The following is a 6,000-nucleotide window of genomic DNA, read 5'->3' as shown; positions in this document are numbered from 1 at the left end:
GTTTTCATAGTCATGTGCTTATGTCAGCAGCCAATAGACAGGTCTGAGTTTGTACAGTTCACTTTGCATTTTTTGCCTTTTACAGCTGCTGAGAGCTGCATGAAGTGTCCCAGCCAGGGCTGGATAAAGTCATGAGTGCAGGATCATTGGTGCATCCTCAACTGAGTGACCCCAGTGTAGCACTAACTCTGAATGCCAGGGTGAGGAGTTGGCCTGTGAAGGGCCTGGCTCAGTGGAGTGACACAAATATGTTTATTTCCAAATATTTGAAACATGACACGCAGTTTTCTAGTGTGCTAAACTTGAGTTCCTCAATGATTTGTAAAAATTTTTAAAATTCAGTTTATTCTCAGTGAAATGTGTGTAGCTACAGAGTGTAGTACATCAGAGTAACTTTGAATGTGGAAAAAAAAGTTAAATTGAGATTTTATTCATCAATGAGCTAGATAATGCCGTAAAATGGTTGTATATTCTGCTTACCTCTACTTTTCCAAGTTTTCTGGAGATAAGCCAAAAACCATTTAAAAATTTTTAAATTGTACCAAAACTACTTCACATAGAGTGATTTGTTTGAACTTTATAGACTGATCTTACTTTCCATGTCTGAAAACAATAAAACTGATGTTTTATTTTACTTTGAATTTTCTGAAACAAAAATTCCTACCTCAGATGTATTTTAGGGAGCGAACTTGAGAGAATGAATTTGGTTTGTGCAGCTTGTTGGCATTCACTTAATTTTATATGAAATACATTATTTATTAAATCAAATGCATGAAAATGCTTTTTTAAACAAGGAGAGGAATATTGCAAGCATGACTTAGCATGGCTTAACTTGGGTTTAGGTAGCTGTAGGGTCAACTGAATGGAATTGGTCACATAATTTCCATTATTATAAATACTAATTTAAAAATAAACTAATCCAGTGACTATAGAACACTAGGTGCCAAATTTTATACCAAATAGGGCAAATTCAAAATTTTTAATACCTTGCCTTCAAACTCAAGACATCATAAACCTTTCCTTAATTTATCCTGAAATAAATTACAGCAAGCCTGATCCACAATATAAACAGAGAAAAGGTAATGCTGTAGATTGAGTAACCTATGTTAGATCTCTCTGGTGGATGCAGGTTGGAACCAACGTTGAATTCAAAATGTCTCTTGATAGATGGGAATACATTCAGTCTTTCACACCTGTGGAAGTGTTGGAGGTGTGATTATGACCCTCCATTAGAAACAGATGAAAGAAGTTGGTGATGCTGCCCATGCTCACTGATGTTTGTCTCTGTGTGTTGGTTCTGGCCTGTGTGACCCTGCCTTCATTTGCAAGCTCAAACAGCCTGGAAATGCTCCTGTTTGTGGAGCTTCTCTTTTAAATTCATGTCCTCTCCTCCCATCTCCACTGCATGGCATCTGGAGTGCTGTAAGGGCAGACCTGCACAGGTGAACTTGCTGTGAGGGGCAGTTGGAGTGTTGGAAAGTCTGCTAAGGAAGGCAGGAGCCTCCCCTGAAATGGAAAATGTAAACTCTTCTGAATTGCTATAAATTTTAAATTAAGGGGCTCTCAGGCAAAGATATGGGAGCAAGAATAACAGTTCTTTAATAAGAAAATAAAATAGAAAATGAAGTAAACTAAAACAGTCAGAACCCAGCCTGACACCCTGTGGGTCAGGCTGTTGGCAGCAGCCCCATTGGAATTGTGGCTCAGCCCTCCTGCAGTGTCAGGGCTGGCTCTGCTGGAGCAGGATCCTGGAGAAAGGTGCAGTCTCTGCCTCTGAAGGTCCAGGGGCAGAGGCAGCTGCTGCTCCTGTGGGGAATCCAGTGCAGAAGCTGTGCTGGTGTTCCAGAATCTCCAGATTATATCCAGGCAGGAATGCTTGGCTCCTCCCTCTGGGCTCACATCTCCCAAAGGGATGCTGCAGTTCTTATCAGCCATGCAGGGACATTCAGTAGCTGTTATCAGCAGATGTCTTATCAGCCATGCAGTGACATTTAATAGTCTGTTATCAGCAGGTGTCTCCCCTGAGGGAGGAGTGATTGTGGAAGAGATAAGGAAAACTGCTCACTTGACAAAAGACAACTGCCATACAGATGGCAATAGAATAAAAATCTTGCCTTGCAATCTGGAACAAGTGGGTACAGGAATGTTTTGTTCTGCAGTAACGAGGTTTGCACGGTGCCTTTGTCCTGCAGCACCTTACACAATCCTGGAGAACAAAACCTTCCATGCAGGGGAGGGGACTGAGATGGCACCTGGGGGTACAACACTGTAAAGGAACACATCTACTCACTGCTTGGAAACTTGCATTTCAGCCAGTGTTAAAGCAGCTTCTGCACTTGGACAGTGACTCTGTGCTGGAGCCAGTGCTGGATCTGCATTTCCAGGGAAAACAGGGAGTGGGGAGGTGTGTGTGGGGTTTGTTGAGATTGTGGGGTTCAGGAATACTGAAATGTTTTGAGGCCAAGAGTTTCCTAAGCCTCAAAATAATACAAAACTGGACTTGATTGTGTAGGCACAGAAGTATGGGATAGCTTGTCTGCTGTTCCTGGAGGTGGCCTTGACCTGGATTTATATTTTTTCCCATATTTAGCACTTAGGAACGTGCTGATTTATTCTGGGCAGCTGTGTATTCTGTTAATGGCTGGCTCTGTGTGTCAGTTCTCTTCTGCCTGATGTTTTGGTAGTAAAACTGGTGGTTTAGTTCCTCTTTCTGATTGTGTTTCATATATATAACACTGATTCACGAGATGGGAAATCCAGCTTTGCCTAATTAGACAAATTAGATGCAGTAAATGATGTGTTTGTGATTGCTTTAACAGAGTAATGCAGTTCAGCTGTTAAAATGCAGCTCCCACCTATTTCTCAGTACCTGTGTTAGATGGTCTTTGCTGTTTGTTTGCCTTCTCCTATTAAGATAATTTTTGTGGTGTCTCAGGATCAGGTGTTTCTCGCTGCCAGTAAGAATTAATATCAAGAGTTTTCTGATTTATGTGTTCTGTTTTGTTATCAGCACATCAAGCAGTGACTCTCCCCAGAACACCCAGGTGAAACAGCTGCATGTGGCTTGAACTTGCTTTTTGAATCATTTGCAAACTTTGATTTTTGGGGGCTTTCATCTCTTTGGAACTTGTGTTTTCAAAGCCCATAAGGGTTTGTTTTCAGAGTGTCTCAAATTTGAAAACACAAGAGAAGTTCTGCCCTTTCTCTTTGGAGTCAAACCCCTCAATTTCACCAGCTCCCTGCATAATGCCTGACCAGAACTAAGGATTTGGTTTTCCCCCTTCCATTGGTTTCTGCAGAGCAAAACTTCCAGGAAGAGGAAAACAACACCCTAAATTTTTAGGGCTGAGATGCTCAATAAGTCAAAGAAAAGAAATTTTACAGTATTTGGAAAAATTACATCCTGAAAATCTTCCCATTTGATTCTTTTGCAAAAAATATTTAACATTTCCCAAGTTTCTTTTGTTTGTGTCCACAAAGGAAATTTCATCAGGTTTCTGTTATTAGGTAAACTTTAAAACTCAGCTTTTAGATGAGGAGAAGCAGAGTACCAAGAAAGGATATGAGTTACCCAAAAGGTCAGTGACACTGTGGGGAATTAATGAGTCCAACTTCTGTGTTTTAACCCCCTGGCCAGTCTTCCCCAGACTTTTTTATTTTTCATTTGGGATTAAAATGCACAGAATTGGAGCTCTTGGTGCTTTTCCAAATTACTTTTCCAAGAGCTTTTGCTATGGAGAGTGACCATGTGTAACTGTCCCACCATTCCAGAAGCTGCAGTCAGAATTACTGAAAGCACAGACATGGTGTGATCTCTCATCTAAGGTCATTTCTCTCTCCCTCTCTGTCTCTCTCAGCCTGTGGACAGTAATTCTGTGATATGATTTTGGTTTCTTTCATGGAAGCCCCTGCTTTCTTAAGAGAACTGAATTCTCTGTCAGCTCTTCTCATTTTTCAGTCTGACTCAAAATGTACTTTAGTTTTGAGGCTACTATGGGGCAGTAAAAGATATTTAATACAGATTTTTTGTTGTTACATTAGTTATTTTGTCCCTTTATGTAAGGCAGTAGTATTAGTTAAGATAATGAAAACAAAGGCATAAGATTTTTTTGTCCACATAAAAGTTATCTAAATGACATGTAAAGGAGTGTAAGTGGAAATTAAGACCTGTTAGCTTTATTATTAATATGGTAACATTTTTTTTCCTAAGTGTACTGTGTTTTAAGCCATTGCTTAACCAAGACAGCTCTCAGATCATGTTCTCAAGAGTACCTGCAGTGTATTTAATCCATTAAAGTCACATAATTGAATGGATTAACAAATATTTAATACCAAGAATGAGAATTTCATGGGTCACTAAATAAATATCAGTTCCAGAGTGGCAGAGAGGGACAGAATTTTGTCAGTCTGTGGCATAAATGAGGTTCTGTTTCTTCCATGTGCAATTTCAAATACTGTGTCAGCTACAGCCAGCTCAAACCCCAATGAGTGGCTGAGTGATGGATCTTGGTGAGATCTCATTGCACCAGTGCTGCTCTCCCTCCTTCTGTCCTCTGTGGAAAGATTTACTGAGAAGTTCAGTATATATATTAAAAAAATTTAAAATGTGCATATATATATATATATATATATATATATAGATATATAGATATATAGATATATATAATAGATAATATACATAATACATATTTTTATATATTTATATGTTATAGATATAGATATTTTCTAGATATTATATTTTATAGATATATTTACTGAGAAGTTCAGTATATATATTTAAAAATATATAATATATAAAGTATAAATATATTATATATTATATATTATATATTTATTATATATTATATATTATATATTATATATTATATATTATATATTATATATTATATATTATATATTGTATATTATATATTATATATAGATATATATTATATATCATGTTATTTATTTTTTTTATCTGTACATATATATGTTTACTGAGAAGTTCAGTGTATATAAAATCATCAAGACCTGTGTGCTGTTACCACAGTGTCTCTATCTGGGTCACCCAGGCACAGAGCTCTCCCGTGGCTAAAATGCCTAAATAGATCAAGAAAGGCAGCAAGAAAGTAATTCTTGGCTTTCTTAATTTCTTGCTCTCCTTCTTAAACAGGAGGTTCTCTGCACTCCTCATTGCAGGAAATGCCTTCATTTCTCTTCTCTTTTTTAATTTGCACCCCAAAGTGTGTAATGTGTATCTCAACCAACCCTGCCTTTAGTGCTCCTGGGGCTCCTCATGAAGTTTCAAGATTTGGCTTGAAATTTCATCTGGTAATGGGCAAGAATTTGGTGATTTTTTTTTGTCAGAATACTGCTGGCAAAATGCTCTTGATGCTGTTTCAGTGGTCCTAAAAGTACAAGAGAGACAGAGTTAGGTGATGCTAGGGGTTCATTGTAAGGGATTCTTTTTATTATCCTTTATAAGGTTATCCTTATAGATAGATTAGATAGATATATCCTTATAGATAGATAAATATATCCTTATAGATAGATATAAATTTATCCTTATAGATAGATAGATATATCCTTATAGATAAAGATTATCCTTTATAAGGATCCTTATAGCACACAGAACACTTGATGGAAAGTGCCAAAATTTACATGTAACATAAAGCAGATACAATTTTTATTTGTTTATCAAATTACCATAACTGACAAGAATCCCCAATTAGGGGCATAGGTGATGAAGTAACTCCTCCCTGCTTCTACCCTTTTCTGAAACCCTCCACCCTCTTAGATAGGAGCTGAATTTTCTTTATGAAAATGTGTGTCAGGGAGCTGATTTCAACCTTGGCTCCCAGAGACCCAAACCTTGGATCCTCAGGGCTTGGAGCCCCCAGGGAATTCATTTCTGTCTAATAGAGTGGGTAAAATGCTAGCTTTGAATACAATAATAGGCTACAGAGCTACACAAATATAAATAAAGAAAATAGAGAATATATAAAGGCAAAAATAAATTTG

This window comes from Zonotrichia leucophrys, chromosome 21, assembly GCF_028769735.1.
Source record: "Zonotrichia leucophrys gambelii isolate GWCS_2022_RI chromosome 21, RI_Zleu_2.0, whole genome shotgun sequence".
In the NCBI taxonomy this organism is placed as follows: domain Eukaryota; kingdom Metazoa; phylum Chordata; class Aves; order Passeriformes; family Passerellidae; genus Zonotrichia; species Zonotrichia leucophrys.
Note: the sequence above shows the minus strand (reverse complement) of the source record.